The sequence below is a fragment of the Pseudophryne corroboree genome, chromosome 7, assembly GCF_028390025.1.
Source record: "Pseudophryne corroboree isolate aPseCor3 chromosome 7, aPseCor3.hap2, whole genome shotgun sequence".
NCBI classification, from domain to species: Eukaryota; Metazoa; Chordata; class Amphibia; order Anura; family Myobatrachidae; genus Pseudophryne; species Pseudophryne corroboree.
In genome coordinates this window covers 142,961,687-142,988,666 of record NC_086450.1, presented here as the reverse complement: position 1 = coordinate 142,988,666, position 26,980 = coordinate 142,961,687, and the positions used below count along the sequence as shown (strand labels likewise).

Below are 26,980 nucleotides of genomic sequence, written 5' to 3'. Positions count from 1 at the left end.
TGGATCCCTAGGTTCTGCAAATAGTATCACAGGGATACAGGCTGGAGTTCGAGGCGACTCCCCCTCGCCATTACCTCACATCAGCCTTGCCTGCTGCCCTCGGAGAAAGGTAGCACTGGCGGCAATTCACAAGCTGTACTTCCAGCAGGTGAAATCAAGGTACCCCTCCTTCAACAAGGCCGGGGTTACTATTCCAAAATGTTGTGGTACCAAAACCAGACGGTTCGGTGAGACCCATTCTAAAATTGAAAGCCTTGAACACTTATATACGAAGGTTCAAGTTCAAAATGGAATCGCTCAGGGCGAATATTGCAAGCCTGGAGAATTTCATGGTATCACTGGACATCAAGGATGCTTACCTGCATGTCCCTATTTACCCTCTTCACCAGGAGTACCTCAAAATTGTGGTACAGGATTGTCATTACCAATTCCAGACGTTGCCGTTGGTCTGTCCCCGGCACCGAGGTATTTACCAAGGTAATGGCCGAAATAATTATCCCGTACTTGGACGATCTCCTTATAAAGGCGAGGTCCAGGGAGCAGTTGTTCGGCGGAGTAGCACTATCTCGGGAAGTGCTACAACAGCACGGCTGGATTCTGAATATTCCAAAGTCGCAGCTGGTTCCTACGACGCGTCTACTGTTCCTGGGTATGGTTCTGGACACAGAACAGGATAAAAAGGGTTTCTCCCGGAGGAGAAGTCCAAGGAGTTGTCGTCTCTAGACAGAGACCTCCTAATACGTATACAGGTGTCGGTGCATCAATGCACGCGAGCCCTGGGAAGGATGGTAGCTTCTTACAAAGAAATTCCATTCGCCAGGTCCCATGCAAGGATTTTCCAGTGGGATCTGTTGGACAAGTGGTCCGGGTCGCATCTTCAGATGCATCGGCGGATAACCCTGTCTCCAAGGGCCAGGGTGTCGCTGTTGTGGTGGCTGCAGAGTGCTCATCTTCTAGGGGGCCGCAGATTCGGCATACAGGACTGGGTCCTGGTGACCACGGATGCCAGCCTTCGAGGCTGGGGTGCAGTCACACAGGGAAGAAACTTCCAAGGCTATGGAAAAGTCAGGAGACTTCCCTACACATAAATATTCTGGAACTAAGGGCCATTTACAATGCCCTAAGTCAGGCTAGACCCCTGCTTCAACACCGGCCGGTGCTGATCCAGACAGACAACATCACGGCGGTCGCTCATGTAAACTGACAGGGCGGCACAAGAAGCAGGATGGCGATGGCAGAAGCCACAAGGATTCTCCGATGGGTGGAAAATCATGTGTTAGCACTGTCAGCAGTGTTCATTCCCGGAGTGGACAACTGAGAAGCAGACTTTCTCAGAAGACACGACCTCCACCCGGGAGAGTGGGGACTTCATCCAGAAGTTTTCCAAATGATTGTACACCGTTGGGAAAGGCCACAGGTAGACATGATGGCGTCCCGTCTCAACAAAAAGCTACAAAGATATTGCGCCAGGTCAAGGGACCCTCAGGCGATAGCTGTGGACGCTCTGGTAACACCGTGGGTGTACCAGTCGGTGTATGTGTTCCCTTCTCTGCCTCTCTTACCCAGGGTAATGAGAATAATAAGAAGGAGAGGAGTAAGAACTATACTCATTGTTCCGGGTTGGCCAAGAAGAGCTTGGTAACCAGAACTCCAAGAAATGATCTCAGAGGACCCATGGCCTCTGCCGCTCAGACAGGACCTGCTGCAGCAGGGGGCCTGTCTGTTCCAAGATGTACCGCGGCTGCGTTTGACGGCATGGCGGTTGAACGCCGGATCCTGAAGGAAAAGGGCATTCCGGAGGAAGTTATCCCTACGCTATTTAAAGCTAGGAAAGAAGTGAACACAAACCATTATCACCGCATATGGCGGAAATATGTTGCGTGCTGTGAGGCCAGGAAGGCCCCAAAGGAGAAATTTCAGCTAGGTCGATTTCTGCACTTCCTACAGTCAGAGGTGACTATGGGCCTAAAATTGGGTTCCATGAAGGTCCAGATTTCGGCTCTATCGATTTTCTTCCAAAATAGAACTGGCTTCACTGCCTGAAGTTCGGACTTTTGTTAAGGGAGTGCTGCATAGTCAGCCCCCGTTTGTGCCTCAAGTGGCACCGTGGGATCTCAACGTGGTGTTGGATTTCCTGAAGTCGCATTGGGTTGAGCCACTTAAATCCGTGGAGCTATAATACCTCACGTGGAAAGTGGTCATGCTGTGGGCCGTGGCGTCGGCCAGGCGTGTATCAGAATTGGCGGCTTTGTCATACAAAAGCCCTTATCTGTATTTTATATGGATAAGGCGGAATTGAGGACTCGTTCCCAATTCCTTCCTAAGGTGGTATCAGTTTTTCATGGGAACCAACCTATTGTGGTGCCTGCGGCTACTTGGGACTTGGAGGATTCCAAGTTACTGGACGTAGTCAGGGCCCTGAAAAGTATATGTTTCCAGGACGGCTTGAGTCAGGAAAACTGACTCGCTATTTATCCTGTATGCACCCAACAAGCTGGGTGCTCCTGCTTCTAAGCAGACTATTGCTCGCTGGATCTGTAGCACGATTCAACTTGCACATGCTGCGGCTGGACTGCCGCACCCTAAATCTGTAAAAGCCCATTCCACGAGGAAAGTGGGCTCTTCTTGGGCGGCTGCCCGAGGGGTCTCGGCTTTACAACTTTGCCGAGCTGTTACTTGGTCGGGTTCAAACATTTTTGCAACAGTCTACAAGTTTGATACCCTGGCTGAGGAGGACCTAGAGTTTGCTCATTCGGTGCTGCAGAGTCAACCGCACTCTCCCGCCCGTTTGGGAGCTTTGGTATAATCCCCATGGTCCTTACGGAGTCCCAGCATCCACTTAGGACGTCAGAGAAAATAAGATTTTACTCACCGGTAAATCTATTTCTCGTAGTCCGTAGTGGATGCTGGGCGCCCATCCCAAGTGCGGATTGTCTGCAATACTTGTTTATAGTTATTGCCTAACTAAAGGGTTATTGTTGAGCCATCTGTTGAGAGGCTCAGTTATATTTCATACTGTTAACTGGGTATAGTATCACGAGTTATACGGTGTGATTGGTGTGGCTGGTATGAGTCTTACCCGGGATTCAAAATCCTTCCTATTTGTGTCAGCTCTTCCGGGCACAGTATCCTAACTGAGGTCTGGAGGAGGGTCTTAGTGGGAGGAGCCAGTGCACACCAGGTAGTCCTAAAGCTTTCTTTAGTTGTGCCCAGTCTCCTGCGGAGCCGCTAATCCCCATGGTCCTTACGGAGTCCCAGCATCCACTACGGACTACGAGAAATAGATTTACCGGTGAGTAAAATCTTATTTTAATATTGATTCCTCAACAACTGCTCTACCTGAGATTGGGAGTTGTTCTCAAAGATTACAGATAGATCAGGACGAGGTGGTTAATCTATTCATAAGGCAAAAGCCTATGATGGCTTCTGGGTTGGAAATTTTTCACAACGATCTTTAATAGATCCTTGGAACTGTGTGTGGTTCCTTCCTGTTTTAAGTGTTCCACTATTGTACCCTTACCCTAGAAGACTGCCATCTCGAGTTTAAATGACTACAGACCAATTGCCCTTACACATGGTCATGAAATCATTCGAACGTTTAGTGCTGAACCATTTGTAAGTAACGGTAGGTCCTCGCTTGGACAGCTTGCAGTTTGCCTATTAGGCAAATAGGTCAATTGAAGATGCTGTCAATATGGGGTTGCATCATATTCTGCAACATTCTGACCTGCCTGGTACCCATGCAGGGGTCCTGTTCATTGACTTTAGTTCAGCATTTAATACGATCGTTCCAGGAACATTGTTCTCCTAATTGTTAAATTTGGGGGTTTCGGTATCTACCTGCGAATGGATTGTGGATTTCCTAATGGACAGTAAACAGTACGTGAAAGCAGGTGAGGTTACCTTGAGAGTTCGTAGGACCAGTATGCCCCCCCCCCCCCCCCCCCCAAGAGTGTGTCCTTTCGCCTATGCTCTCTCTCTCTGTAGACCAATGGCTGTGCTGCTGGTAAGCAATCTGTGAAATTTTAGAATTTTGCAGATGACACCACTGTTTTTGGTTTGAGAAAGGATGGGCATGAGTCAGCATATAGAAGAGAGGTGGACCAGCCAGCACAGTAGTGCTTCAGGAACAACCTGGAGTTCAACCCTCTTAAAACAGTATAGATGGTTGTGGATTTTAGAAGATGTTCAGTTTCTGTACCCCCTCTTGTGATTGCTGGCAGTGTTGTGTCTATGGTCAACTCTTTTTTAAGTTTCTGGGGTCTACAATCGTACAAGATCTGAAGTGGGGGCCCAATATTGATGTCATTCTTAAACGGAATCAGCAGAGATTATACTTTTTGCTTTAGTTCAAAAAGTTTAACCTCCCCCAAGAATTGCTGATTCTTTTTTATTATACTATAATCCAGTCTGTATTATGGCCCTCATTCCGAGTTGATCGGTCGCAAGGCGAATTTAGCAGAGTTACACACGCTAAGCCGCCGCCTACTGGGAGTGTATCTTAGCATCTTAAAATTGCGACCGATGTATTCGCAATATTGCGCTCACAAACTACTTAGCAGTTTTAGAGTAGCTCCAGACTTACTCTGCCTGTGCGATCAGTTCAGTGCTTGTCGTTCCTGGTTTGACGTCACAAACACACCCAGCGTTCGCCCAACCACTCCCCCGTTTCTCCGGCCACTCCTGCGTTTTTTCCGGAAACGGTAGCGTTTTCAGCCACACTCCCATAAAACGGCCTGTTTCCGCCCAGTAACACCCATTTCCTGTCAATCACATTACGATCGCCGGAGCGATGAAAAAGCCGTGAGTAAAAATACTATCTTCATAGCAAAGATACTTGGCGCAGTTGCAGTGCGAATATTGCGCATGCGCACTAAGCGGAATTTCACTGCGATGCGATGAAAAATACCGAGCGAACGACTCGGAATGAGGGCCTATGTTTCTTGGTTATAGTTTGGTATGGTTCAGCAACAGAACCTGATAGGCTTAGGCTACAAAGGGTTGTGAAAACAGCGGAAAGGATTATTGTGGCAGATCTTCCATCTGTTCATGAATTATATTTGTCTAGGGTGAAGAATCGGGCAATTAACATTGTTAGGGATCAGTCACATTCTGGTTGTTCCTTGTTTCAACTACTTCCGTCAGGCAGGCGCTATAGAGCGCTGCCTGTAAAAACCACCAGGCATCAAAACAGTTTTTTCAGCATGCAATCTGTTTGCTGAACACTTGAAAAAGGGTCTGTCTAGTTTTGCACTAATATTCTGTTTATAAATAGGGTATGTCAATGACTATTGATTGTAAATATTTATGGATTTTTTGTTTTGTAATGTACTGTGACTGGTAATGTAATATGTTTGTTTATGTGAGCTTTCTGGCATGCAGATAAATTCTGGGTATACAAAGGTGTACTTGGCAAATACAAATTTCTGATTCTGATTTCTGATTCTGAAAATTTCTGAGTTGCCTATGGCAACCAATTAGAGGTGAGGTAACATTTACAAAGTTCATTCTATAAAATTATATATAGCAGCTGATTGGTTGCCATGGGCAACTTCTCCTCTGGCTCTCTTCCCTATACTTTTTGCTACTCTATGAATAGACCACCAAGTCTTGCAGATGGATAAAGTGGACAGAGATACCAATACCAACCAACCAGCTCCTAACTGCCATGTTACAGGCTGTGTTTGAAAAATGACAGTTAAGCAGTGGTGCCGAGAGAGGGGGGTGGGCAGGTACTCTTTACCCGGGCAAAAAGATGTAGCGCAAGTAGGTCATTAATGAGAAAGGTCGGTCAGGGACTGCTTCAAAAGGAACAGGTCTAATGAATTCTGCATTCTTTTGATCTCCATACCAACAAATGGGAGTAGCGCTCTCTTTTTATTTTTAATTGGTTTTATTATTCTGATTTTTATTAATTGTGCACTATAATGTTCTATGAATTCTGCTCTTATTAATATTAAATCATGTGGATATTATGGCCAACCTTTCTCATTAATGACCTACTAGCGCTACATCTTTTTGCTTGTGTATTATCTATCTGGGGTCTGATCAACCCCTTGTGTTTAGCTGCTGTGGTGAACCTCCCTATCAAGCGCCAGGAAATAATCACTTAGGTGGTTTTTCACTCTTTACCCGAGCCTGGGCCTAAAGGGGCCCAGAGTGGTCCATGGTCCTACTGCTCCCTTCCCTGTGAGTATTCAGGGAGAGGGAGAACTGACTGCCGCTGCAGCAGCCTCTCTTTCCCAGCCCAGTACACACTGCTCAGTGCTGTGTGCTGAGCAGGGGAGAAAGGCAGCTGTAGTGACAGTCAATCATTTCTCTCCAAGGCCCAAATTTATCAAGCCTTGGATAGTGATAAATAGCACAGTGATAAAGCACCAGCCAATCACCTCCTAACTGTCAGTTTTTAAACACAGCCTGTAACATGGCAGTTAGGAGGTGATTGGCTGGTACTTTATCACCATGCTATTTATCACTTTCCAAGCCTTGATAAAGACCTGTTGGCATCCTTGCAGTTAAGCCCTGGTTGGCTGGTAATTTATCTCCATCGACATAGTACATAGACCCCTCTGGAAAATTAAGGATTCTAAACATAAGATTTTCAAAATTCTAGACATCTAGTGGACAATCTAGCACATTTTCCGACATAAGGCGCAAAAAAAAAAAAAAAAAAAAAGGAAATTATTAAGGTGAGTGCTTCTGAGGAATAAAATAAAAGTAAAAATTTAATATTTTATATATATATATAGAATAGCTGTGAGGTGAATCCTGAGGCATTGTTGAAGGAAGCTACCAATCCTGCCTTTGAATCATACCATCACTATCACTTATTTTTGTGAGGTGATTAATGATACACCTAAAAGGAATTGTTCACAGCACTACTTTCTATCAGTATCAGTTGATGAGACTAAATTGATATCTGACTTAATTCAATGACTTAACAGTCTGGATATGATATTGAAATTCATGCATATTGATATCTGATTACAACCCCTTATGAAGTCCTAACAGACGAAACGCATTGGGTTTCTTCAAATATGTGGATTAGATCATACATCTGAATTACTTTATTGAAGATTTGACATCATATACAACAGCTGATATCATCAGAATGCAACTTCAGTTCAGTGTCAAAATCAATATATCCTTGTGCATTTGATGTATATGGTCTTAAGATAAGAATTTTATTATACCTTTTTTCTGTATTACAATACATTCACAAGAGTGATAAAGATTTATTGCAAATTTTATTAATAAATTATTTTTAATAATGTTCTTGTTTTTCTGAGGTGGTTATAGCTCCCATGAGAATCCTTTTCTTTGTGCTATTCTATCTTTGTACCTATTCTGACAGTAGGTACTTTCTCTGTGGTTTGAGCTCTTCCTAATTTAGCGCATTAAAGGGACTTCAGTATTTTATATATGTATATATATATATAGACAGACAGTCCCGGCACTCTTTTGGCAAAGTATAGTTACTGCGGTGCCTTCCCAGAGGGGTTACCTCATGCAGATATGTAGGAAATGAAGGTGGCACTCACGCAGATTCTTGCAAAAGTAAAAATAGTCAGTTTTAATTCACCGACATGTTTCGGGGACTTGCCCCGTCCTCAGGGCATTAACAAATTAACAAATTTTTATGGAAAGTAAGACTAGTGGCACCAACTGTGGAACTGCCCCCCACCCCCTTCACTCCAGACGTTAGGATTACTGGATTTCTCCTTCCAGCTGTAGTATGGGGGCTTTAAATACAATGTTTAACTGATTCTTTCGTTTCTTATTTCTCTGACGTCCTAGTGGATGCTGGGAACTCCGTAAGGACCATGGGGAATAGACGGGCTCCGCAGGAGACTGGGCACTCTAAAAGAAAGATTAGGTACTATCTGGTGTGCACTGGCTCCTCCCTCTATGCCCCTCCTTCAGACCTCAGTTAGAATCTGTGCCCGGCCAGAGCTGGATGCACCTAGTGGGCTCTCCTGAGCTTGCTAGAAAAGAAAGTATTTGTTAGGATTTTTATTTTCAGTGAGATCTGCTGGCAACAGACTCACTGCTACGTGGGACTGAGGGGAGAGAAGCAAACCTACCTGCGTGCAGCTAGCTTGTGCTTCTTAGGCTACTGGACACCTTTAGCTCCAGAGGGTTCGAACACAGGGCCTGACCTCGATCGTCCGTTCCCGGAGCCGCGCCGCCGTCCCCCTTGCAGAGCCAGAAGACAGAAGAGAAGGAGATGAAATCGGCGGCAGAAGACTCCGGTCTTCATTAAGGTAGCGCACAGCACTGCAGCTGTGCGCCATTGCTCCCACTGCACACCACACACTCCGGTCACTGTAGGGTGCAGGGCGCTGGGGGGGGGGGGGCGGCGGCGCCCTGGGCAGCAATAAAATACCTTTTGGCATAAAAATACACATAATACAGTCTGTGACTGTATATGTGTAAAACCCCCGCCATTTTACAGTCAGAAACTGCATGGAGAAGCCCGCCGCTGAGGGGGCGGGGCCTTCTTCCTCAGCACACCAGCGCCATTTTTCCTTCACAGTTCCGCTCGAAGCAGCTCCCCAGGCTCTCCCCTGCAGTATTCCTGATACAAGAAGGGTAAAAAAGAGAGGGGGGGCACATAAATTTAGGCGCAAATAATATATATTAAGCAGCTATTGGGAAAAATCACTCATTATAGTTAAAATCCCTGTGTTATATAGCGCTGTGGTGTGTGCTGGCATACTCTCTCTCTGTCTCCCCAAAGGACTTTGTGGGGTCCTGTCCTCAGTCAGAGCATTCCCTGTGTGTGTGTGTGTGCGGTGTGTCGGTACGGCTGTGTCGACATGTTTGATGAGGAGGGTTACGTGGAGGCGGAGCAAGGGCAGATAAGTGTAGTGTCGCCCCCGACGGGGCCGACACCGGATTGGATGGATATGTGGAAGGTCTTAACAGACAGTGTCAACTCCTTACATAAAAGGTTCGATGATGCAGCAGCCTTGGGACAGCCGGGATCTCAACCCGTGCCTGCCCAGGCGTCTCAGAGACCATCAGGGGCTCTTAAACGCCTGCTAGCTCAGATGGTAGACACAGATGTCGACACGGAGTCTGACTCCAGTGTAGATGAGGATGAGACAAATGCACAGTCTACTAAAGCCATCCGATGCATGATTACTGCAATGAAAAATGTATTGCACATTTCTGATATTAACCCGGTTACTACCAAGAAGGGTATTATGTTTGGGGAGAAAAAGCAGCCAGTGACTTTTCCCCCATCCGATGAATTAAATGAATTGTGTGAGGAAGCGTGGAGTTCCCCCGATAAGAAACTAGTGATTTCTAAGAGGTTACTGATGGCGTACCCTTTCCCGCCAACGGTTAGGTTACGTTGGGAACATCCCCTAGGGTGGACAAAGCGCTCACACGCTTATCAAAAAAGGTGGCACTGCCGTCTCAGGATACGGCCGCCTTAAAGGAGCCTGCGGATAGAAAGCAGGAAGCTATCCTGAAGTCTGTATATACACACTCAGGTACTATACTGAGACCTGCTATTGCTTCAGCATGGATGTGTAGTGCTGCAGCCGCATGGTCTGATACCCTGTCAGACAACATTGATTCTCTCGACAGGGATACTATTTTGCTAACCATAGAACATATAAAAGACGTTGTCTTATATATGCGGGATGCACAGAGGGACATTTGCCTGCTGGCATCTAGAATTAATGCAATGTCCATTTCTGCCAGGAGAGTATTATGGACTCGGCAGTGGACAGGTGATGCTGATTCTAAAAGACACATGGAGGTTTTGCCTTATAAGGGTGAGGAATTGTTTTGGGACGGTCTCTCGGACCTCGTATCCACGGCAACAGCCGGAAAGTCAACTTTTTTACCTCAGGTTCCCTCACAGCCTAAGAAAGCACCGAATTATCATGTACAGTCCTTTCGGCCTCAGAAAGGCAAGCGGATCAGAGGCGCATCCTTTCTGCCTAGAGGCAGGGGTAGAGGAAAGAAGCTGCACCAGGCAGCCAGTTCCCAGGAAAAAAAATCCTCCCCCGCTTCCTCTAAGTCCACCGCATGACGCTGGGGCTCCACAGGCGGAGCCGGGTGCGGTGGGGGCGCGTTTCCGAAACTTCAGCAACCAGTGGGTTCGCTCACAAGTGGATCTCTGGGCTGTTCAAATCGTATCTCAGGGATACAAGCTGGAGTTCGAGGCGACTCCCCCTCGCCGTTACCTCAAATCAGCCTTGCCAGCTGCTCCCAGGGAAAGGGAGGTAGTACTGGCGGCAATTCACAAGCTGTACCTCCAGCAGGTGATAATCAAGGGTCCCCTCCTTCAACAGGGACGGGGTTACTATTCCACAATGTTTGTGGTACCGAAACCAGACGGTTCGGTGAGACCCATTCTAAATTTAAAATCCTTGAACACTTATATAAGGAAGTTCAAGTTCAAAATGGAATCGCTCAGGGCGGTTATTGCAAGCCTGGAAGAGGGGGATTTTATGGTGTCGCTGGACATCAAGGATGCTTACTTGCATGTCCCCGTTTACCCACCTCACCAGGTGTACCTCAGGTTTGTGGTACAGGATTGTCATTACCAATTCCAGACGTTGCCGTTTGGTCTGTCCACGGCACCGAGAGTATTTACCAAGGTAATGGCCGAAATGATGATACTCCTTCGGAAGAAGGGAGTTATAATTATCCCGTACTTGGACGATCTCCTTATAAAGGCGAGGTCCAGAGAGCAGTTGTTAGTCAACGTAGCACTTTCTCGGGAAGTGTTACTACAGCACGGCTGGATTCTGAATATCCCAAAGTCGCAGCTGATTCCTGCGAAGCGTCTGCTCTTCCTGGGCATGATTCTGGACACAGAACAGAAGAAGGTGTTTCTCCCGGTGGAGAAGGCCCAGGAATTGTCATCTCTGGTCAGGGACCTCCTGAAACCAAAACAGGTGTCGGTGCATTACTGCACGCGAGTCCTGGGAAAGATGGTGGCTTCTTACGAAGCAATTCCCTTCGGCAGGTTCCATGCAAGGATCTTTCAGTGGGATCTGTTAGACAAATGGTCCGGATCGCATCTTCAGATGCATCGGTTGATCACCCTGTCCCCAAGGGCCAGGGTGCCTCTGCTGTGGTGGCTGCAGAGTGCTCATCTTCTCGAAGGCCGCAGATTCGGCATACAGGACTGGGTCCTGGTGACCACGGACGCAAGCCTCCGAGGATGGGGGGCAGTCATTCAGGGAAGGAACTTCCAGGGACTGTGGTCAAGTCAGGAGACTTCACTACACATAAATATACTGGAACTAAGGGCCATTTACAACGCCCTGAGTCAAGCAGAGCCCCTGCTTCAGAACCAACCAGTGCTGATTCAATCAGACAACATCACGGCGGTCGCCCATGTAAACCGACAGGGCGGCACAAGAAGCAGGATGGCGATGGCAGAAGCCACAAGGATTCTCCGATGAGCGGAAAATCACGTGCTAGCACTGTCAGCAGTGTTCATTCCGGGAGTGGACAACTGGGAAGCAGACTTCCTCAGCAGGCGCGACCTACACCCAGGAGAGTGGGGACTTCATCCAGAAGTCTTCACGCAGATTGTAAACCGTTGGGAACGGCCACAGGTGGACATGATGGCGTCCCGCCTCAACAAAAAGCTAAAAAAATATTGCGCCAGGTCAAGGGACCCTCAGGCGATAGCTGTGGACGCACTAGTGACACCGTGGGTGTACCAGTCGGTTTATGTGTTCCCTCCTCTTCCTCTCATACCCAAGGTACTGAGGATAGTAAGAAAGAGAGGAGTAAGAACTATACTCATCGTTCTGGATTGGCCAAGAAGAACTTGGTACCCAGAACTACAAGAAATGATATCAGAGGACCCATGGCCTCTGCCTCTCAGACAGGACCTGTTACAGCAGGGGCCCTGTCTGTTCCAAGACTTACCGCGGCTGCGTTTGACGGCATGGCGGTTGAATGCCGGATCCTAGCGGAAAAGGGCATTCCGGATGAAGTGATTCCTACGCTGATAAAGGCTAGGAAAGACGTGACAGCACAACATTATCACCGTATATGGCGAAAATATGTTGCTTGGTGTGAGGCCAGGAAGACCCCTACAGAGGGATTCCAGCTGGGTCGATTCCTGCACTTCCTACAGTCAGGAGTGACTATGGGCCTAAAATTAGGATCCATAAAGGTCCAGATTTTGGCCCTATCTATTTTCTTTCAAAAAGAACTGGCTTCACTGCCTGAAGTTCAGACGTTTGTTAAGGGAGTGCTGCATATTCAGCCCCCTTTTGTGCCTCCAGTGGCACCTTGGGATCTTAACATTGTGTTGGATTTCCTGAAATCCCACTGGTTTGAGCCACTTAAGACCGTGGAGCTAAAATATCTCACGTGGAAAGTGGTCATGCTATTGGCCTTAGCTTCGGCTAGGCGTGTGTCAGAATTGGCGGCTTTGTCATGTAAAAGCCCTTATCTGATCTTCCATATGGACAGGGAAGAATTGAGGACTTGTCACCAATTTCTCCCTAAGGTGGTATCAGCGTTTCATTTGAACCAACCTATTGTGGTGCCTGCGGCTACTCGGGACTTGGAGGACTCCAAGTTACTAGATGTAGTCAGGGCTTTGAAAATCTATGTAGCCAGGACGGCTGGAGTCAGGAAAACTGACTCGCTGTTTATCCTGCATGCACCCAACAAGCTGGGTGCTCCTGCTTCAAAGCAAACTATTGCACGCTGGATCTGTAACATGATTCAGCAAGCTCATTCTGCGGCAGGATTGCCGCATCCTAAATCAGTAAAAGCCCATTCCACGCGGAAGGTGGGCTCTTCTTGGGCGGCTGCCCGAGGGGTCTCGGCTTTACAGCTTTGCCGAGCTGCTACTTGGTCGAGTTCAAACACATTTGCTAAGTTCTACAACTTTGATACCCTGGCTGAGGATGACCTTGCCTTTGCTCATTCGGTGCTGCAGAGTCATCCGCACTCTCCCGCCCGTTTGGGAGCTTTGGTATAATCCCCATGGTCCTTACGGAGTTCCCAGCATCCACTAGGACGTCAGAGAAAATAAGAATTTACTCACCGGTAATTCTATTTCTCGTAGTCCGTAGTGGATGCTGGGCGCCCGTCCCAAGTGCGGACTCTCTGCAATACATGTATATAGTTATTGCTTAACTAAAGGGTTATTGTTATGAGCCATCTGTTACTGAGGCTCAGTTGTTGTTCATACTGTTAACTGGGTATGGTTATCACAAGTTGTACAGTATGATTGGTGTGGCTGGTATGAGTCTTACCCTGGATTCCAAATCCTTTCCTTGTTGTGTCAGCTCTTCCGGGCACAGTTTCCTTAACTGAGGTCTGGAGGAGGGGCATAGAGGGAGGAGCCAATGCACACCAGATAGTACCTAATCTTTCTTTTAGAGTGCCCAGTCTCCTGCGGAGCCCGTCTATTCCCCATGGTCCTTACGGAGTTCCCAGCATCCACTACGGACTACGAGAAATAGAATTACCGGTGAGTAAATTCTTATTTTCTCTAATGTCCTAGAGGATGCTGGGGACTCCGTAAGGACCATGGGGATAGACGGGCTCCGCAGGAGACATGGGCACTTTAAGAAAGAATTTAGTTCCTGGTGTGCACTGGCTCCTCCCTCTATGCCCCTCCTCCAGACCTCAGTTTGATACTGTGCCCAGACGAGCTGGGTGCTTTTTAGTGAGCTCTCCTGAGTTTACTGACAGAAAGTATTTTGTTAGGTTTTTTATTTTCAGGGAGCTCTGCTGGCAACAGACGTGGGACTGAGGGGAGAGAAGCAGCCCTACTCTCTGAAGCTAGGTCCTGCTTCTTAGGCTACTGGACACCATTAGCTCCAGAGGGATTGGTACGCAGGATCACACCCTCGCCGTCCGTCCTAGAGCCGCGCCACCGTCCCCCTCGCAGAGCCGGAAGATAGAAGCCGGGTGAGTAGAGTATGAGAAGAAAAGAAGACTTCAGAGGCAGCAGAAGACTTCATGATCTTCACTGAGGTAACGCACAGCACTGCAGCTGTGCGCCATTGCTCCCACACACCTCACATACTCCGGTCACTGTAAGGGTGCAGGGCGCAGGGGGGGGGCACCCTGGGCAGCAATATAAACCTCTTATTTGGCAAAAGGAGCATATATGCAGCTGGACACTGTATATATGCATGAGCCCCCGCCAATTTTACACTTTTAGCGGGACAAGCCCGCCGTCGAGGGGGCGGGTCTTCTCCCTCAGCACTCACCAGCGCCATGTTTTTCTCCACAGCACCGCTGAGAGGAAGCTCCCCGGACTCTCCCCTGCTTATACCACGGTAGAAGAGAGGGTTTTAAAGAAGAGGGGTGGCACATAATTCGGCGCAGATAATAACAGCGCTACTGGGTAAACATTAAATTGCTGTGTTTTTTCCTGGGTCATATAGCGCTGGGGTGTGTGCTGGCATACTCTCTCTCTGTCTCTCCAAAGGGCCTTGTGGGGGTACTGTCTTCAGATGAGCATTCCCTGAGTGTGTGGTGTGTCGGTACGTGTGTATCGACATGTCTGAGGTAAAAGGCTCTCCTAAGGAGGAGATGGAGCAAATGTGTGTGTGTGAGAGGTGTCTCTGTCGACAACGCCGACACCTGATTGGATATGTGAAATAAAGTGCTGAGGTAAATTTATTGCACAAAAGATTAGAGAACAGACAGTGAATCTACACAGGTCTGTCCCTATGTCGCAGAGACCTTCAGAGTCTCACAATGCTCACTATCCAAAATAATAGACACTGATATCGACACGGAGTCTGACTCCAGTGTCGACTACGATAATGCAAAGTTACAGCCAAAACTGGCAGAAAAGTATTCAATATATGATTATTGTAATAAAAGATGTTTTGCATATCACTGATGACTCATCTGTCTCTGACACGAGGGTACACATGTTTAAGGGGAAGAAAGCTGAGGTAAATTTCCCTCCTCTCATGAAGAGAAAGAGCGGGAATCTCCAGACAAGCAGCTGCAGCTTCCCAAAAAGAATTCTCAGGGAGTATCCTTTCCCTACTTGGGCCAGGATACGATGGGAATCTTCCCCTAGGGTGGACAAAGCTTTGTCACGTTTACCCAAAAGGTAGCGCTGACTTAACAGCTATCCTCAGGGATCCTGCAGATAGCTTGCAGTAAAAGTACTTTGAAGTCCATTTACACACATTCTGGTACACTACTCAGACCGGCGATTGTGCCGGCATGGGTTTATAGCGCTGTAGCAACGTGGACAGATACCTTATCAGCGGAGATTGAAACCCTAGATAAGGATACCATGGTATTGACCCTAGTATATGTGTATATATATATGTATATATATATATAAAAGATGCTGTCTTATATATATATATATAAAACATGCCCAAAGAGACATTAGTCTACTGGGTTTTAGAGTCAACGCTATGTCGATTTCTGCTAGAAGTGGCCTGTGGAACATGCAATGGACAGGTGATGCTGACTAAAAGAGGCATATGGAAGGTTTACCTTACAAGGCTGAGGAATTGTGTGGAGAAGGGCTCTCGGACCTGGTCCCCACAGCTATAGCTGGTAATTCTGATTTTTTTTGCCTTATATTCCCTCACAGCCTAAGAAAGCACGACATTATCAAATGCAGTCCTTTCGGTCGCAGAATAACAAGAAAGTACGAGGAGCGTCCTTTCTTACCAGAGGTAAGGGTACAGGGCACAGCTAGTTCCCAGGAACAGAAGTCCTCCCCGGCCTCTACTACATCCAATGCATGACGCTGGAGCTTGAAGGGTTAAACATACTATATGAACTGTTATGTGCTTGAATAGACACGTACGCACTCTTCACAGGATACCCTTATCTGTTCATACAATACAAGGCTTGTTTGCGCCTTATCTTCAAGGACAGTTTCTGTCTAGATGAAACCTGTTTCTATTACTTCTGTGTGTTACTGAAGATTCTGTGTTAAGTTCCGTCTGATGCAATGTATATAATATCTGCCTAGCAACTGCTATATCCAATTATGTTATGCCAAGTATGCAACCACCCATACGTACCCCACCCAGGCACCACCCCTAAGCCAATGAGCCCTTTTACACTTATCAGTTACACCCTTATGTGTTCTCTTTTTATACCAATGTTAAAATATTCAATAAACAGAGTGAATCTTAACTACTTGGTGTCGTGTGTTACGTATAGAGTTAAGCTTCGCTCTCACGGGTACCTAAGGGGTTATTAAATCGAGGTGGTTCAGAGATATAATCCTTACAGTCTGAGGGCTCAGTCCGGGATCCAGCTGATCGTCCCCTGATCGGTAGGATAGAGAATTTTGTTGTCTGTCTTGTCCGCTAAGGGATTGCGACCATCTACTGGATCTGAACTCACTCCGTGTTCCGGGAACACGTGACAAGGTAATATTTAAGTCCGGGACTTAATGTTACGTAGTTTTGTGTAAAGGATTTTTTTTAAGGCGTCATAAACAGGTATCAGGGATACCATAGAAGGACCAGGGGTCCACGTATTTAAGGCGTCATAAAACAGGTATCAGGGATACCATAGAAGGACCAGGGGTCCATATAATCTTTAAAGGCACAGGTATCCGGGATACCATAGATGGACCAGGGGTCCAAATAACAACGCCTCCTCGATTTGATCACCTAAATATTTGTATGTCTGTCTTATAAGTACTCATATTGTAATTTTTCTATTAAGGACACTCAGTGAACGGGTGGTAGGTGCACGGACGCTGAGTGCCAGAGGACATTGTTGTTTACAGTGATTTTAAGTACATTTGAAAGTTGATTTGTAACAAATAACATTGTCCAGGATTGCAGAGATATTAATTGTACGGGTGGTAAGTGTACGTACATTTGGTATCACAAGTTGTACTGTTGTTGTTTTCTGTTCCCGGTAGTTTGTGTAGGAAATATGCACTCCCACATGTTACCAATGATCTATGATCAGATCAGCTGAATGCATACATAGACTATTGTTCCCCTTCCCTGTTATTTGTGAATTCTTTTAGAAATATATTGCGTGGGTGGTAAGTGTACACGCACTATATGACACTGTGTTTGGAACAATCTATGTTTTTTTTATGATAAAGATTGTTATTAATTCAGTTTAGACACGTTAGTTACTTATTGGTAATATGGGATCAGATCAGAGTAAAGAGACTGAATACCCCCCTCCCCTCCCGGGAGAGACCTGCAAGGAATATGTTGCTCGTGTCTCCCCTACAAATTACTACTTTGTTAACCCCTGGCTAGACAATTTAGTGGGATGAACTGAGTGAACATCTGGACGCAGTGTTTAAAACCCGCTCGTCCCTAGCAGTAGCTTGCAAACAGAAACCTAGTGAGAATGTGACTGAATTCTGGAAGAGATTAAAAAAAAAAATGCTGGTCAGAGGAAGCAGGTCTCACCCTAAGTAAATACTGACAGCTTACTTATTTCCACATTTATAAACAACCTGCTGCCTTCTGTGACCTTGACAGTAAAACAAAGTGTTTCTAGTTGGATCTCAGACAACATTGAGGAATTCAGTAAACATTTATATGAGAAGGAAGCAGCAGGCTGTTTTGACATTAAAAAGACTACTCAAAACGTACTGACCCACAGTTTTCAGAACCTCCGGAGGCAACACAGGAACCCTCGCCCCCAGCGGGACACCCCACATAATAGGGGTCCCCCTGCACCTCCAAACAGACGACATACATCCTGCTTTAACTGTGGCAAGGATGGACACTGGGCTAGGGACTGCCCCTACCCCCTTAACAAACCTAGGCAACCATCAACTGAATCTGCCCCCCTTAGCAACGTTCCCAGGGACCCCCCAAGGTTCCAGATTGACTGGTAGGGACAGCCCCGCTGACAGGGCCCGGAGGAGGGTGTCCCGACTTTCATGCAGTTCACAGAACACTGGAAGGAACCCCCAATGATCAATCTAGGTGTCAATGGAACAAGTGTCCCATTCCTGATTGACAGCGGGGCCACCACCAGTGTTCTGTGCAGGGACCAGTACCATGGGCCCCTGAGAAAGTCCGCTCCTTCAATGAGAATCAATGGGATACCCACAAAAGCTTACTCCACTGTACCTATCCCTATTGACACACCACGGGGACATTACATAGGGACTCACTCATTCACTGTCATACCTGACTGTCCAGTTAACTTGCTGGGAGGAGACCTCCTTACTGAACTACAGATAACCATCACCCCTACTGGTAGGGGTATGGACATAACCTCACCACACTTCCCCGTGCTCACTGAGACCACTGAACTAGATACAATAGACCCCCTTGTGTGGGCAGAAGGTCCCTTCGACACAGGACTGATATCTTGCACACCATACAAGGCCACACTCAAACCAGACTCACAGCCAGTGTACCACAAACAGTACCCTTTGTCACAAGAAAAGATAGAGGGTCTTAGACCCATGGTACAACAATTTTTAAAGCAAGGCATTCTCAAACATGTAGTATCCCCATACTGCACACCAGTTAACCCTGTAGCTAAATCAGATGGGACTATAAGGTTTGTGCAAGATCTTAGAGCAATTAATCAGCTAATTGTTCCCATTGCACCTATTGTACCTGATGTAAACTCACTCATCTCAGCCATCCCTGTACACGCTGCATTTTTCTCAGTAATTGATTTAAAAAAATGCATTTTTCAGCATACCAGTGGACCCTCAGACACAATTACTTTTTTCTTTTTCTTTTGAGGGCAAGCAGTTCCCTGGCACCCCCCCTATGGTTCTGTCCTGCTACAGTATGCAGATGATCTGCTTCTCTGTAGTCAAACGGAGGAGGCCTGCCGAGAGGATGGTATATCACTGTTAAACTGGCTCTGTGAATGTGTCTAAAACAAAAATGCAATGGTGTAAAAAGCATGTTGATTATCTAGGTTTTGTACTTACAAAGGGAGAAAGGAAAATCAGTCCACAACGCATTCAGTCTGTACTGGGCCTGGTCACCCCAACCACTCAGAAAGAAATGCTATCCTTTCTGGGCATGATTAATTATTGCAGACAGTGGATATCTGATTGTTCCTACTATGACAATATCTTGAGACAAGCCACTCTCAATGACAAACCTAAACAGATTCAATGGTCACAAGAAATGTTAACTGCATATGAAAGTCTAAAATGTATGTTGGTAAAAAGTCTGGCACTGGGCCTCCCAAACTATGTACTGCCGTTTCATTTATATGCAAGGGACAACTGTAAAACCATGGCGGGGGTACTGACTCAATTTCATGGAGGCAAGCTGCGCCCCGTGGCATTCTTTTCCAAAGTAATGCCTGTGTCGGTCCAAGGTATGCCTGCCTGTCTTCGGGCACTAGCGGCCTGTGCAATGGTAGCTGAAATGGCAACTACACTCACCCTAGGACACACCACTGTACTTCACACAACCCATGATGTTTTGGCCATTCTTAAAGGATTACATACACAACACATGTCTGCCCAACGCCTTAGTGGCTATGTTACGTATAGAGTTAAGCTTCGCTCTCACGGGTACCTAAGGGGTTATTAAATCGAGGTGGTTCAGAGATATAATCCTTACAGAGCTCCGCACAGGGAGTCCGCCCCAGTGGGAGCACGTCTTCGACTCTTCAGCCACATCTGAGTTCACTCACAGGTGGTTCCCGGGGCAATAAAAAATTGTTTCTCAGGGTTACAAGCTGGAATTCGAAAGGTGCCTCCTCGCCGGTTTTTCCATATCGGACCTACCGGCTTCTCCCCCAGGAAGGGAAATAATATTAAATACAATTCACACATTGTATCTCCAACAGGTGGTGCTCAAGGTTCCCCTCCTGCAACAAGGAAGGCGATATGACTCAACCTTGGCTGTAGTCCCGAAACCGTACGGTTCGGTCAGACCTATTTTTAAAATTAAAATCTCTGAACCTATACGGGAAAAGGTTCAAATTTAAAGTGGAATCGCCAAGAGCGATCATCGCCAGCCTGGAAGGGGGGGATTTGATGGTGTATCTAAACATAAAGGCTGCATAACTTCATGTTCCCATTTATCCACCCCATCAGGCGTACCTGACAATAGCGGTACAGGTTTGTCATGACCAATTTCAGGGTAATTGGCGGAAATAATGGTGCTCCTACGCAAGCAAGGAGTCACAGTTGTCCCATACTTGGACGATCTCCTAATATGGGCAAGATCAAAAGAGCAGTTGTTGAACAGCGTGTCACTTTCGCTGAAGGTGTCACAGCAACACGGCTGGATTCTCAATTTCCCGAGGTCACAGTTGGTTCCTATAACTCGTCTGCCCTTCTTGGGTATGATTCTGGATACAGACCAGAAATGGGTTTACCTTCAGATAGAGAAGGCCCAGGAACTCATGACTCTAGTCAGGGACCTATTGAAACCAAGACAGGTGTCAGTGCATCACTGCACTCGAGTCCTGGGAAAAACATTCCCTTCAGCAGGTTCCATGCGAGGACTTTCCAATGGGACCTACTGGACAAGTGGTCCGGGTCACATCTACAGATTCATCAGTTGATCACCCTATCCCCCAGGGCCAGGGTATCTCTCCTGTGGTGGCTGCAGAGTGCTCACCTTCTAGAGGGCCGCAGATTCGGCATTCAGGACTAGATCCTGGTGACCATGGACGCGAGCCTCCGAGGCTGAGGAGCAGTCACACAGGGAAGAAATTTCCAAGGTCTTTGGTCAAGTCAAGAGACTTGTCTTCACATCAACATATTGGAACTAAGGGCCATATACAACGCCCTACGTCAAGCAGAGACCTTTCTTCGCGACCAACCGGTTCTGATCCAGTCAGACAATGTCACCGCAGTAGCTCATGTAAACCGCCAAGGCGGCACAAGGAGCAGAGTGGCGATGGCGAAAGCTACCAGAATTCTTCGCTGGGCGGAGAATCATGTAAGAGCACTGTCAACAGTGTTCATTCCGGAAGTGTACAACTGGGAAGCAGACTTCTTCACCAGACATACGTCCTGCAGAGTGGAGACTTCATCAGGAAGTCTTCGCACAGATTGCAGTTTGGTGGGGACTGCCACAGATAGACAGGATGGCATCCTGCCTCTACAAAAAGCTGCAGAGTTATTGCGCCTGGTCAAGAGACCCTCAGGCAGTAGCGGTAGACGCCCTAGTGACACCGTGGGTGTTCCAGTCAGTCTATGTATTTCCTCCTCTTCCTCTCATACCTAAGGGTTGAGAATAATAAGAAAAAGGAGGAGTGAGAACAATCCTCATTGTTCCAGATTGGCCACGAAGGATCTGGTATCCGGATCTGCAGGAAATGCTTACAGAAAATCCGTGGCCTCTTCCTCTAAGGCAGGACCTGTTGCAACAGGGCCCATGTCGATTCCAAGACTTACCGCGACTGCGTTTGACGGCATGGCGGTTGAACGCCGGATCCTAGCGGAAAAAGGCATTCCGGATGAGGTCATTCCTACGCTGATAAAGGCTAGGAAGGATGTGACATCTTAACATTATCACCATATATGGCGAAAATATGTTTCTTGGTGTGAGGCCAGGAATGCTCCTACGGAAGAATTCCATCTGGGCCGTTTCCTTCACTTCCTACAAACTGGAGTGAATTTGGGCCTAAAACTTAGGCTCCATTAAGGTTCATATTTCGGCCCTATCCATTTTCTTTCAAAAAGAGTTGGCTTCTCTACCAGAAGTTCAGACGTTTGTAAAAGGAGTGCTGCATATTCAGCCTCCTTTTGTGCCTCCAGTGGCACCTTGGGATCTTAACGTGGTGTTAAGTTTCCTAAAGTCACACTGGTTTGAACCACTTAAAACGGCGGAGTTAAAATATCTCACGTGGAAGGTGGTCATGTTATTAGCCTTGGCTTCGGCTAGACGTGTGTCAGAATTAGCGGCTTTGTCACATAAAAGCCCCTATCTGGTTTTCAATATGGATAGAGCAGAATTGCACAATTTCTGCCGAATGTGGTATCATCTTTTCATATGAACCAACCTATTGTGGTGCCTGTGGCTACACGTGACTTGGAGGATTCCGAGTTACTTGATGTGGTCAGGGCTTTGAAATTTACGTGGCCAGAATGGCTAGAGTCCGGAAAACTGAAGCGCTGTTTATCCTGTATGCATCCAACAAGATTGGTGCCCCTGCTTCAAAGCAAACTATTGCTCGCTGGATTTGTAACACGATTCAGCAAGCGCATTCTACGGCTGGATTGCCGCTGCCAAAATCGGTCAAGGCCCATTCCACTAGTAAGGTGGGCTCTTCTTCGGCGGCTGCCCGGGGGGTCTCGGCACTACAGCTGTGTCGAGCTGCTACTTGGTCGGGTTCAAACACTTTTGCAAAATTCTATAGGTTTGATATCCTGGCTGAGGAGGACCTCATGTTTGCTCAATCGGTGCTGCAGAGTCATCCGCACTCTCCCGCCCGTTTGGGAGCTTTGGTATAATCCCCATGGTCCTTACGGAGTCCCCAGCATCCTCTAGGACGTTAGAGAAAATGGGATTTTACTTACCGGTAAATCTATTTCTCGTAGTCCGTAGAGGATGCTGGGCGCCCGTCCCAAGTGCGGACTTCTTCTGCAATACTTGTATATAGTTATTGCTTAAATAAGAGTTATGTTATAGTGTCATCGGTCTTGGACTGATGCTATGTCGTTTTCATACTGTTAACTGGGTAGTTATCACAAGTTATGTGATTGGTGTGGCTGGTATGAATCTTGCCCTTGGATTAACAAAATCCTTTCCTTGTATTGTCCATCTCCTCTGGGCACAGTTTCTCTAACTGAGGTCTGGAGGAGGGGCATAGACGGAGGAGCCAGTGCACACCAGGAACTAAATTCTTTCTTAAAGTGCCCATGTCTCCTGTGGAGCCCGTCTACCCCCATGGTCCTTACGGCGTCCCCATCATCCTCTACGGACTACGAGAAATAGATTTACCGGTAAGTAAAATCCCATTATAAGTATTGCTCAGTATTTTCAGTTCACCTTATAAACTTATGCACATCCCAGCAAAACAACCTTTTATTTCTGTACTCCTTCATTCAATATTTGCTTTTGTATGCAGTTTTCTCTGACAAGCCATTGATGTGTCCTAACATAATGAAGCATAAAATAGTTGCAGTGATTTTGCGCTATTTTACTTTGATACCAGGAAAGTGGCTCGTTTTATTTAAGCTGCTCTGTTCACTAGCCTTAGGCAGCAATAAAAGAGAACTACCAGAGGTAGCTTCCATTCTAGTTTACATGTTACCCTTGGATGTCATTTCATTTCACATTCTCTGTTTTTTTTCTCCTACCACAAGCATGCTTTCTGCATGGAGGTAAAGAGCAAAGAGCTTGACACAACGGAATTAATTTATTGAATGCGAGAGAGAGGTTAATGTATCCTCTTTGTACATATGTCTAAGTATCTGAATGTTTTCTACAGTTGACTGGTAAATGTTCACTCAGTTTCCAAGAGATTGACTCCAATTGTAGTAGATATGCAGTTATATAATACTGTGTTGTAAGTAATATACCACGTTTCTATTCACATGAATGCACACTGCGGAAACAGAATGCAGAATTAGGAAAAAGCTTTTGCTACCAAATATAACAAATATTGAATTATGTAAAATAATCTGCAATGCAGATTGCAAGCACAACATAAAAGCAATCTAAAGAAAATGCTGAATCATCTCAAGCAACTGTTATTAAAGGGCATTTTATTTATCTCTCATTTAGTGGCATGCACCCTCGTACTACTTTAATTTATAGGCCTTCCCATTCCAGATCTGCAGCTCTTACTTATTACATTTTTTTTTCTTTGTATCCTTCATGATTTTTAGTCATGCCTTTATATCATCAGATATTGTAGTTGTTATTTTTGTTGTTCTGGGGCATAAAACAATGCTGCTTCCTGGACACAGTTTTATTTAATGCATAGAAGAACTCAGTGCCATAACTAGGCATTTTAGCGCTGTGTGCAAGAAACGGCATTGGCGCCCCTACCCCCCTCATGTAAAACAGGGGCAGTGCGCGCCGTAGGCGTGCAAAAAATATAGGGGCATGGCTTCATGAGGGGGGTGTGGCCACAAAATAATACCAATTCATACAACGGTGCACAGTAGTCTCCTTTATTCAAATTATGCCGCACAGTAGCGTCACTACACCAAACACATTACGGCAGACAGCATCCCCCTTTTTACACATTATGGCAGACAGCGTCCCCTTTTTACACAGTACGGCAGACAGCGTCCCATTTTTACACATTACGGCAGACAGAATAGATAGATAGATAGATAGATACGTATCATCTCTCCCCGCTGGCTCAGGCAGTCAGGCTCCTCTGTGCAGCAGCTGCTAGTAGATCCCGGGCAGGGGAGAAGGAGAAGGAGGAAGGGGGAGCCGCAGCAGTGCAGTGTAATTCGTGGCATTCTTGCAGCCGGGATCCCGGCGTTTGTATGCTGACCGCCAGTCAAATATCTACATCCCGATATAGGTGCCTGATTTCATTAAATTCAAGCTCTGCAGTACTGGTTCAAGCTTTACAGATGGTAGTTGGTGCTAACATGCTAACAAGCTCCTCAGATCTGTGGTGCAAATCCTGTGGTATCCTGCTGCACATCTGGTGGATCTGCTCAGGATAAGATGTTTTTGAGTTTGTTATGAGTCGCTGGTGCAGCTCATTTCTGTTTGTGTTTCTGGCTTTCTCCTAGCAACCTGGAATCTGGCTACTATGTGTAGCAGCCCACCTGTTTAGAATATGTTACCTGACTCTAGCCTGTTTTCTCTTGTTAAAGTCAGGAGGCTGCTGGACATGCAGCAGCATAGCTGCAGAAAGTTGGTAATTAGGATAGGCTGGCTGTGCTGTGACTCTCATTGGATCTTATCTCCTATATACGTGTTGTCTGTCTCTCACTCCTTGCTGGTCATAGTTCCTGATTGCAGCGGAAGCCATTGGGCCTAATTCTGAGTTGATCGCAGCAGCAAATTTGTTAGCAGTTGGTCAAAACCATGTGCACTGCAGGTGGGGCAGATATAACATGTGCAGAGAGATTTAGATTTGGGTGGGTGTATTCAAACTGAACTCTAATTTGCAGTGTAAAAATAAAGCAGCCAGCACTTACCCTGCACAGAAACAAAATAACCCACCCAAATCTAACTCTCTCTGCAAATGTTATATCTGCCCCCCCCCCCCCCCCCCCCCCTGCAGTGCACATGGTTTTGGCCAATTGCTAACAATTTTGCTGCTGTGATCAACTCAGAATTACCCCCATTGTCTCTAGGTTCTAGTACTAGTTGTGGATATCTTTGGTTATTCTGCTACCGTACTCTTCAGTATTCCTGTGTTCAGCTCTGTGTCAGTTGCATAGTTCTAAGCATACAACTCAGTTATATGTGTCTAAGTCTGTGTCAGTTGCATAATTATTAGCATCCAACTCTGCCTCAGTTGCATAATCTGTCCTGTTGCTTTTGTTATTTCTGCCAGTATTACTCCTCGTTTTCTTGCTATACTGTCTAGTGTTTCCTCTGTATCTATTTGTCCTGCAGACCTTCAGTACTCCCACTGTCAGTGGTTCTCTCTCTTTGTTGTTTTGTTTAACTTCTTTCTCTAGTGTATTGTTTGTGTGCATACTTTATGTAGTCTCCTCGCCCGAAAGCTGTACAGAGTTTGGGAGATTTCAGTGTTTAGGTGTCTGTTGTTTGCTCTTCTGTCTCTTATCTTAGAGCGCTCCTATCTTATTTTAGTCTTTCGCTCCATTGGCATTGACCTGAGTCACTCCGGGGTTAAGCTCGCACTACCACCAGTGGTGTAAGTCCCTGTGGTATCCCAGTACTGGTAGGCACATCATGACTTATGGAAAAAGCAACTATTTTAGGCAAGAAGACCTGCTGGTGAGTTCTGCGAGTCTTAACCCAGGGTTTGCAAGGGGCACTGCCCAGAAGAGCTTAATAAGCCATGGACCATTCAGAAAGAAGATCCTTTAATTGTAACAGAATTAATAATCATGATCTCATCAAATCTGTAACAGATGTTTTGTATGATTTCCCGATGGACAGGATGCCGGTGGTCATAATACCGACAGCGGCATCCCAGCCATCAAAATCCCGATAGCCCCCTCTAAAGTACCCTAAGCCACCCTGCCCCATACTTTAACCTTAACCCTCCCTTGAGGGTGTCTAAACCTAACCCTCCCCAGTGGCACATAAACCCTAACCCTCCCGGGTGGTGCCTAACCCTAACCCTCCCTTCCCCATTGCCTAAAACTAACCCTCCCCGCTTGGTACCTAACCCTAACCTCTCCCTCTATGTGCCTAAACCTAACCCTCCCTCCCAGGTACCTAACCCTAACCTTCTTGGCCTTGCACCCTGCACCCTAACCCCCCTTCTACTGCCTAAACCTAACCCCCCTCCCACGGCAGGACGCCAGAGCGTCCCGCTGGATGGACACTCAGGATTCTGGCTGTCGGTATTGTGACACCGGTATCCTGAGTGGCGTTGTTACTTAGACGTTGGGCTTGCGGCGTCCATTGGGATCCTGGTGTTGGTATATCGACCGTGGTATCCCATCCGTCGGGAACCTAACTGCATCCCATAGAGCTAAACATTTCTCCATCATATTATCTGTGCCCGATCCATACCATACACCACAAGACACTTCCAAAAACATAAAAGCTTTTGCTAAATGCAGTTAAATCCCTATATGGCAATCACATAAAATCACCCCTCATAATGCCACAATTTGTAGTTTTTGGTCCACTTGTGTAAGGAAAGCATTATAGCAACTTGTAACACTCTGACACTTTCAATAAGGCTTGGTCACCCTGGACAGACCACTTTTAAGCTGACACACCTTTAATCTAACTGAGGTCTCTTTAGAAAATGTTTTCTTATGTTACAGTGATTGGTAACACCTGTACACTCTTACCCTTCATTACCTGACCTCTTTGTTAAAATATCAGTTCCTAGACTCTACCTTTACTTCAACGGTTGGAATTCCCTGACAGCTTCTCTTTGCTTTTATTTTTTGGCATGGTACTTTTCTGAGTTACAGTATGTACACTGA

General features: G+C 46.5%; 1 long non-coding RNA gene across 1 annotated transcript in view; it reads left to right on the top strand.

The window, feature by feature from the left end:
• Positions 1 to 26,980, top strand: part of LOC134943464 (uncharacterized) — a 181,259-nt gene that overhangs the window by 126,815 nt on the left and 27,464 nt on the right. The window lies entirely within an intron of this gene.